The sequence below is a fragment of the Rutidosis leptorrhynchoides genome, chromosome 4 (genome assembly GCF_046630445.1).
Source record: "Rutidosis leptorrhynchoides isolate AG116_Rl617_1_P2 chromosome 4, CSIRO_AGI_Rlap_v1, whole genome shotgun sequence".
Lineage (NCBI taxonomy): Eukaryota > Viridiplantae > Streptophyta > Magnoliopsida > Asterales > Asteraceae > Rutidosis > Rutidosis leptorrhynchoides.
In genome coordinates, this window is record NC_092336.1 from 619,861,393 (window position 1) to 619,871,387 (window position 9,995).

The window sequence follows — 9,995 nt, forward strand, 5'->3', positions numbered from 1 at the left end:
CATTTAAAAGTATTCTTTATTATGATTCTAACGATAGTTTATTCATCAAAAACGGAGTTATGTTTTGAAAGTTACGCCCGTTTCAATTTCAAAAAAGGTATTGTAGCAAATAGTGGCACTGTAGCCACTCGGTACTGTAGCAAATAGTGATACTGTAGCACTCGGACTGTAGCAAATAGTGATACTGTAGACTGTAGCAACTGGGGGGTACTGTAGTAAATAGTGACACTGTAGCAGCTCGGTACTGTAGCAAATAGTGACACTGTAGCAACTCGGGTATTGTAGCAAATACTGTAGCAAATACTGTAGCAAAATACTGTAGCAACTGGGTTTCGAACAAGTTCGCTGATTTCGAACATTTTTCGCCCAAAACTCGATTTTTGAGCGATTTTGATCAAATTTTAAGCACATGGAAGCTACTAAACATATATACAACCTATTTCTAACATCAATTGGGCATCACAAACACATATAATCAAGAATTAAGCATCAAAATGCATAAAACTCATATGAACCCAAAACCCATTTTGAGCAAGAATTAATACATGAATCTATGATATGCATACCTTATATTGATCTCGAAATCATAAGGAATATATCTCTAGCTTCAATTAATCCAAAAGCTCACAAAATCAAATTAGGGTTTATGTGTGTGTTTGTGTATGCGTTCGTGTGTGTGTTTGATGAAATGAGAAATGGATAGAACTATCCAGATACATACACTTAAATGAGTTACAAACTCATACCCCATATCACAAAGGTATTTACCAGTTGATAACCTTTCGTATCTCCTTAGGCGGTCCTAACGGAGTCCAAATTAAATAAACCAACCTGTTCTGGGACCCTTGTCACAAACTAGTCACAACACAATTATAATAAAACACTAATAAAATAATTAAAATAAAAGCACGTAAGACTAAGCACAAACCCTAAGGGCAAAATAGGCAACTTACAACTAGCCCGGGTTTCAGTCTGTTACAAGAATCAATAACAAAATACAGAAAAGAACAGCTCTAAGATCTAGCAGACTAAAACAATCTCTCAAAAGAACACTAAGTATCAAGATGATACTTCTCAAATCAGCCGAATTTATGAACTAGGGTTTGGAGATTAAACGAGAGAAAACAGGAGATGAACAAAAACGAGCTGTGTGTGAATGAATGAAAAGAATCCAGAAAAGATGTGTATATATATATATATATATATATATATATATATATATATATATATATATATATATATATATATATATATATATCCACATATTGCACTTTGGTCCTTGCAGCTTATAGACTTCACAAAATGATCCCTTAAGTCTTCACTATCACCATCCAGCAACATAACTCTTTAAATCATTAAAAATAAAAAACCTACAAAATAAAACAAATATAAGAATAAAATACAAATATAGAAAAACAAAACATTTCAGAATAAGATTGAATATATATGTATAAATTTAACACATAGTGAAATGCTGAGATGCACATATATTGTTAATTTAAAATAACATTTAAATCTTTGATGGGTTATACTTTTTAGTTCGACTCGAATTTCGCTTCAACGACATCATCGTTAGCCACGAAATAATTTTTCAAACTAAACGCAATAAAATACACTGAAAACCGAACCTCCGGCGCGAAGCGAGGGTTCGACAACTAGTTAAGAGCAAGTGTTGGACCTAAATAGTGGTCCTTAGCTCGATTAGTACGATGTTTTTAGTGAACCGTGTATTTTTCAACAATAAGCTACAGTTTTAAGGACCACAGGTCACATGATCTAAGCCTTCTTGAGCCATATGTTGCTATTAAACCCTGTATTTATGTAGTTTTATTTCCCCAACAGTCTCCAAATAGTGCCCTGAAAGAGAAACAAATCCATATCGGGACCTAGTACATTGCATCATAATTAAGAACGTTAACAGTAACTTTATCATTTATGTGACTTGCGGACCCTTTGCATAAAATATCATCTTACGTTTAAAAATTAAAACATTGATCCCTCATCAAATGAAGCATGAAAAGGATGTTGGGATTGACCCGCCCTAATACCACTTGTCGGGACAGCTACTAAAACACATCACACAATCATGTTCAATTAATAAGTGAACACACAATACTGAAAGCCCCTAAACACAAAATGTTTTGCGTCGAACACTGATAATATAAATCACGAAATCTGTAGGCCACTTTAAACTCCAATATACAAAAAATGGAGTGCATTAAAAGTTAAGAGGCGCTCAACTCTCACACTCTTAAACTTCCTCTCACCACACTCAACTTTATATTACGATTACAATAACGGAATTCATCATCGTTTTTATTGAATCATTAAGACAGCCACACGGAACAGTGAAAGATGACTAATAAATTCTTGTTTTTCTCACAAACTCGTCCACCTAAAAGCTAAAACCCAAACACAACTCAAATCTTTATTGTGCAAAAGAAATCACTTCCTAAATTGATCACAAATCTAACTAATCTATTAGACAACTCCCCCTCCACGACTGCTTATTTTTGGTAATTCTATTCGTATCTTAGCAAAAGAGTAAAAAGACAATAATGTTTAGATGGAGTAATTTGGGCCTGAAGCAGTGACGATTCCAGGATGCAAACTCAATGGGGTTGTGAAAAATTTTTCATTACTAATTATATTTGGATGATATTTTAGTGGTTGTTTACTTTCAACAAACTACATATTCGAAAAATATATTGGGCCCGAGTAGTTGAATGTAGTGGTGTCCTATACATTTTAAAGAAAAAACTATAAATTCGAAAAAGATATGGGGTCCTCCAGTTAAATTTAGTAGTGTCCTGTATAATTTACAGGATATTTTCTACTAATAATTTTAAACTAGCGATGTCCCGTGACCCTATGGGTCATTACTTAGACTCCACACTGCCCTGAAGGTTGGGCAAAAGTACCTAAGAGATAACTGATAAGGTGTTTGCCATGGGATCCTAGTAGGCCCAGTAGCATTTAACCAATAAACTCCAAGAGCGATTGTGGTGTGTGGTGACGTAAAGTAGATCCAGATGTTTTTGGACTACAATAATATAATGCTAGAAGCCCAATTTATTATCCAATACATCAAGGCCAAGTCCAATTTTCGGCTAAAAGTTTAGTTTCACATTGGTCGGGATTATATCAAGTTTTTGCTAGCGAAAATTCTTTTTTTTTTTTTTTTTTTTTTTTTAAGATAAAAAACGCACACCAAACACGATTTATTACATGAAAAAGTCCATTGAGCACTTAATGACTAAACTACCCTTTTTCTTTGATATATTAGAACATATAAAAATTTAAGAAATGATCTTCTTGTCACTTTAGTCTGACGATTGACAATTTTCGAGTAGATATTAAACTAGTTGAACTCAAAAAGAAATCAATAGATGTTATTGTTTAAGGTCGATTTTGAGAAGGCATATGATTCGGTTAGTTGGGAGTATTTGAATTTCATGCTTTCGTCGCTTGGTTTCGGTAGTAAATGGTGTCGATGGATTAATGGGTGTCTAATGTCGGCGAAAACGTCAGTTCTTATTAATGGGAGTCCTACAAAAGAGTTCCCGATTAAGAGAGGACTACGTCAAGGAGATCCGTTAAGTCCTTTTCTTTTTATCATCATTATGGAGGGTTTGCACTTGGCATTTAAAAAAGTTGTTGATGCTAATTTTGTTCGAGGTATCAATATTGGTGGTAACATCGATTTATCTCATCTTATATATGCCAACGATGTCATTATTATGTCGAAGTGGTGTAGAGACGACTTAGAGAACATTTTGCGGGTCCTAAAAGTGTTCTATTTAGCTTCAGGATTAAAGATTAATGTGGCAAAATCTAACGTGTTCGGTGTAGGGGTTACTAATGAAGAGGTGGCTAATTTAGGCTCTATCACGGGTTGTCAAATTAGCTCATTTCCAACGACATACTTAGGTGTTACGATCAGAGCTAATATGAAGTTGATCAATAATTGGCATGTCCTTGTTAATAGATTTCGAGCTAAGCTTTCTACTTGGAAAGCAAATCTCCTTTGAATTGGTGGAAGATTGACTTTAGTAAAATCGGTTTTGGGATGTCTTTCCATTTACCCAATGCCTATTTATAAATGCCCGAAAACCGTGGTTAAAGTTCTTGAATCGCTTCGTGCACGATTTTTTTTGGGGTGGCCATGGAGATATTTGAAAGATGCCTTGGGTGAAGTGGGAATGTGTTTTATCATCTTTTGACAAGGGTGGTCTTAACATCGGGAGCATTGAAGCTTTTAACTTATCACTTCTTCATAGATGGCGATGGAGATATCATAGTTTGGATGGTTCCCTTTGGTCACAAGTCATTAAAGAGATACACGGTTCGGTTTTTGATACTTGCAATGTCAATGGAACATGACAGGAGATTGTGTCCGCTTGCACTTCATCTATGCATGATGGTTTAATACTACCTCCGTCTCATTCCAATAGGGCAGTATTCCATTTTGGGCTGTCCCATTCTGATAGTCCACTTCCATAAATAGAAAGGAAAGATGATATTTCATGGGTGGATCTGAAGAGAGAAGATATTTCATTGGTGGAGAATGAAGTTAATGGGATTTCCTAAAACTGCGTTTTTTTGTCTGTTGACTATTGGAATGAGACGGAGGGAGTACCTACTAATGTCTTACATTACTACATTCCGGCACAATTAGACGTGTGGAAAATCCTTTTTAGACGTGTTGAACAACACGTCTACATGTGACGTCTTCAATTGAGTTGTGACATATAGTGCGGTTCAAGGAACCGCTCTAAAAACTCTCAAGTAGACGTGTTGTCAAATCGTTAGATTAGGCTGTTCCGTTATGTCTTTTAGACGTGTTCCGTTATTTACAATTAGACATGTTCTGTTAGTTGCAATTAGACGTATTCCGTTAGTTGCAATTAAAGGTGTTCCGTTAGTTGCAATTAGACGTGTTCTAGTAAATGTTAACCATGGTTAAACTCAAATATTTTAAATAATACCTGTCAAATACCGCCAAATAATTTCTAGCACCAAATAAATTAAAATCTCAAATATTTCAAATAACACCCGCCAAATACAAAATGCATCAAATATACCAAATTAAATTTTCTACAAAACCAAACTATATATATATATATATATATATATATATATATATATATATATATATATATATATATATATATATATGTATGTACAAAAAAGTCATAAATGTAATTTACAATGGATGAATTCTAAACTAAAAAACACTAATAAAACACTAAACTAATATAAGGTAGCTATAGTTGGTTCTTTGCCATCCCTCTACCAGTCTTGCCTCCCTCTCCCTCTGCCAACAACATTATAAAATAATTTCACATGTTTAGTTATGTAATGCTTTGTACTTAGAAAGGATATTTAAGATACCTTGAACGAGAAATTATTAACTAGAGATCTTTTTTGTGTTAGGTTCTCCTACTGCAACTGTCAAATTCAGCTGCAAATTAACATAACATAGTTCTTGAAAGGAAACCCAAAAGCAAAAAAAAAAAAGTATTTTCATATCATTAATAACAGTCAAAGTTGCTGCAAAGATAAAAATAATATACCTTCAATATCAACAGCGTCAAAAAACCATATATGTGGAGCTGCAAACATCCAATACAGTCGACATCACATGATGAGCTAAAATAACATATTTTACTTTTGTCAAAATTAGTACCAACAAAAACGAAAAGTAAATATCAACCAAATTAAAAATGCAGTAAGTAGATATTGTCACCTTGAAGGTATATGAACCTTTTCTTCATAAGCCAGATCTCAAAATCACAAAAGTTGGTCATTGAATAAGAAATTAAAAATCAAACTCATAATGTATCATATTATTTAATCTTGTTGTCCAAAACCACAGTAGTAGGATTCCACTAACGCCAATTCTCAGACTCGACCACATTTGAACATGACCCAAACCTTAATAAAAAAAATAGTGCTACTTTGCTACAGCTACTGAAAGTGTCAATAGCTTCATATGCCTAATGATATTCTCTTATGGCTCATCTATATGTTGTACACAGGAATCAATTAGTCATACCACATTGGTTTGAAAAGAACATGGATAAAAATAACATCTAACTTGACAATATAAACATGTTAAATGGCAGAAATAAACTCTAATATTCCTCCATTATATAATTTAAGAAGAGCAAATGCTACTTAGCGTTACCTCATACGCTTGATAAGCAGATTGCATAATAGAGGCAACATGAAAGTTGCAGTGATTTTTGTCCATTTGTCAAATCCTTTGAGTCACCTAAATCACCACATAATTTTCGGTATAGTCAATAGTCAATAAAAATTAAAATGCAACTGTAATAATTGCATAAATCATAATTATATCCCAAACTCCAATAAATAGTGCAATAATACATTGCCATAACAGTGTACATAAGGTGTACTTTATAAAATTAACTTAGGTTGTATTGTATTAGTATTAAAATATTATTGTAACACAGTTAGCCTATGCAACCATATATACTTATTCTTTATGCCTATATAATTCCGTGAATTGAAAAACTTATACCAACGCATAGATGGTAAAATAGAAACACATAGTAACTCATCATCATAGGCCCCATATCATATATAAAGACGATCAAAAACCACTTGGCACATAACCTTCTTGTTTGGTTTCGGAGTACAAACAATTGGGTCATGATTGTGTATAATAAAACAATATATTTAGAAACTAAATTCAATATTACTTATAAATTGGGTGCAAGACCCTAAATGTTTATAAGTAACCAAGAATCATGTTAAATTGCACCACTCCTTTAATTCATTTTATACAAAAACTACTATTTGTAAGCTGTCGATGGATAGGACCTTCACCTAATAGCATACACACACAAATGATCAAATACATGTATTTCAATCATTTAAGCATACCCAAAAATATATGAATAATTATTTCAAATTCATAACACTCTTCCAGACTAAACATGACAAGTTGCAGGTAACAAAGAAATTAACAATAATCTATAGCAAACCACAAAAGTTGCACATGATGGTTTTATGTTACTTGGTATCACCACATTTTAGTTGACAAAATTACCTTATGCGACTTTGTGAAGCGGTTCAATATTGAAAAGTTAGGGCAAACCTGCTTCAAGAAGATGATCAATTTGATATTTGTTTCAAACCTCAATAAAACAACTACAAAAGTAAAAATCGAAACCCTAAGTAAAAATATACTCCGTAACAAAATTCATCCGGCACAAATCAATATTCCAGCCAAAACTTAAATCAAATATAAAATTCAAGAGGATGTTGACGAAAAAAACGGATCTTAAAACAAAAAACGAACTTAATCTACAATTGAAGTCAACTAAATCATGTATAGTTTAAGGAATTTAATTGAAAATAAGGTTGTAGAATTGAACTTACCGGTGAAAAAATTCAAAGAAGCTTCAATGTTACTGTACGGTTCAATCGACAAATTGGGAGTTTAGTTTTTGGGAGAGGGCTTTTATTGGAAGTTTGATGCGTGGAGGCAACCGAACAATTGTACGGAGTATTTATCAATCGATAAATTAAAATCGTGAAAAAATATAGTATTAATTTGTAAATATTACATCATCAAATTAATTTAGGATCTAGGTATACCTTTGAAAGCACCTATTACAACTTTAGAAGCATACAATGATATCATTATTTTAGAGTTTTATATAAAACTATAGACTATAGATAGATAGATGATTATAATTATTATAAATTATAATAATAATGATAACAATAATGACGGATCTATTATATCTCCAGTGGTAGCACAAGCTATCACTGAAATACGCATTGCAGTAGAAAATTTTCAAGGTTTTTAACTAGTGATAGCATTGGATAGTGTATTTTTTTTTTTTTGTGACACCACAGGATAGTGTAATATTTTTTTAACTTTTAACCAGTGTGACACCACTGACTACGAAACCTAGATCCGCCACTGGATAATGATAAATATAATAATTAAGATGAGGGAAGGTTAAAAAGTATAATTAGACGTGTTCTGTTAACTTATGTTAATAGAATTGTAAGGGTTAGGTTGATTAAACGGAGCTCGTTAACTTATATAGCCCGTTAACTTATTTAAACTTATTTAGACGTGTTCCAGTTAAAAGGCGTTTGTTGCAAACTAATTAGACGTGTTTTTTGTAACTTATTAGACGTGTTCGTCATTTAGACGTGTTCCTGGCAAAACTTATTAGAGGAGTTTCCAATTAGACGTGTTTTTTTTTCATTCACACGTGTTCCTGGTAAAATTTATTAGACGTGTTGTTAATTAGACGTGTTCCTTGAAATACTTGTTAGAAGTGTTGCCAATTAGAGGTGTTCCTGTTAAAAGTTATTAGACGTGATTACCAATTAGAGGTGTTATACTTATTTAGACGTGTTGCAGGTTTCTAATTAGACGTGTTGCTACTATTATTTAGACGTGTTCCGTGTTTTTTTTTTGTAAAAACCTTAATTAGACGTGTTCCGTTTGATAAATTAGACGTGTTATGTAGTGAACACGTCTAAATGAAGGGCTCTAAATGAGCCGAAATGTAGTAGTGTTACGACTAGTGGTGGGTAATAGTACTCGGGTTCGTTTTTGGCTTGATCATTGGATCGGAAATGCTACTTTGGCCTCTCGATACAATAGATTATGTCATTTAGAATCAAACAAAGAGGTGTTGGTGGCGGATCGTTTGGTTGAAGATGAGTGGATATGGGAATGGAATCGTGAAAACATAGGAAGCAGGAATGAAGATGCACTTGCCTCTTTGATTTCGGAGATTCAACACCTTCATCTACGTGACATACCAGATTCATGGCAATGGTTTTTGGCTTCGAACAGGTTATTTTCGGTTAAGACGATGCGAGAAAATATTGACAAAGTTGTTTTGCCTTCATTGGCGCCGTCTACTATTTGTTCAAATCGCTACCTCGTAAGCTAAATATTTTTTTATGGCGGCTACGTCTTTATCGTCTTCATCACAGAATAAACTTAGCTATTGAAGGTGTTGCACTAGCTTCTGCTGTTTGCCCGAGGTGCGACTCAGTAGGGGAAGATGTGGAGCATGTTTTCTTTGAGTGTCAGATTTCTTCATAATCGTGGCGGTTGCTTCGAGTATGGCTGAGTTGCTTCTTGGAACGAGTTTGAGTCATGGTTTAATACTTGGCCTTCTTCTACAGATTCAAAGACGAAGGTGATGGTTTCGGTGGTTACTTTGTTATGGATCATTTGGCGGCATCATAACTGTGTTGTCTTCAATGACACTTCAGCTAATATGAGTAGTTTGTTCGATTTGATTAGATTGTACTCTTTTAATTGGCTAAAGAACAGAAGCAAATTAGTTTCAAATTAGAATTCTTGGCTTCGGAGCCCTTTGTAATTCTCTAGCTCCTTGCTAAGTTTTTTGTTTTAATGAAATTTTTACCGTTTAAAAAAAAATAAGTTGAACTCAAAAAGAGAAAAAAGATTTGGGACTATTTCGTTAATTCAATAATTAAATTACTTATCCATTTATTTTATCAAATTTAGAATGGCAATACTTATCATTTTATAATATGTTAAATAGTATTTTATTTGTCCACGTCGAAAAATGGCCCGACACCGTAATAGAAGACCGATAGGTGAATTACGTCTTGATAATTAAGAGAATTAAAAAGGCTGTAAGTGTATTGATCAGTTTATATTTATGAACTTGAATTGATACAAGCTTAGTTTAATTCTTACATATTGCTAAGTGTGAATATATACACAAAACACACAACAGCTAATTCTATTTATGAGTAAGGCTCCATAATGCTTTTGAAACCACTCTTACATTTATGGAAATTCTGTTGTTGGCAGCCTGCTTTTGAGCCGTTTACTTGTTTGGATATGGCATACATGTGATTATCTAAAAAGGGAGAGGATGAAGTTGAATGCTTCTGATCCTAAAGTCAAATTATCTAAAAAGGTAATTTGACTATAGTTGACTGGTTTATTTTAT

At 33.3% G+C, this 9,995-nt stretch overlaps 1 long non-coding RNA gene across 6 annotated transcripts; it reads right to left on the reverse strand.

The window, feature by feature from the left end:
• Positions 1-5,042: 5,042 nt before the first annotated feature.
• On the reverse strand, positions 5,043-7,527 carry LOC139904116 (uncharacterized). Of its 6 annotated transcripts, none has more exons than XR_011778671.1 (6): positions 7,411-7,502; positions 7,079-7,126; positions 6,191-6,277; positions 5,577-6,024; positions 5,395-5,464; positions 5,043-5,317 (listed from the first exon to the last, which is right to left on the reverse strand). It is a non-coding gene; the product is annotated as an uncharacterized lncRNA (long non-coding RNA). The 6 variants fall into 6 exon arrangements; XR_011778670.1 differs by having other exon boundaries at positions 5,577-5,652; positions 5,750-6,277; XR_011778667.1 differs by having other exon boundaries at positions 5,577-6,277; positions 7,079-7,129; positions 7,411-7,514.
• Between the last annotated feature and the right edge of the window lie 2,468 nt (positions 7,528-9,995).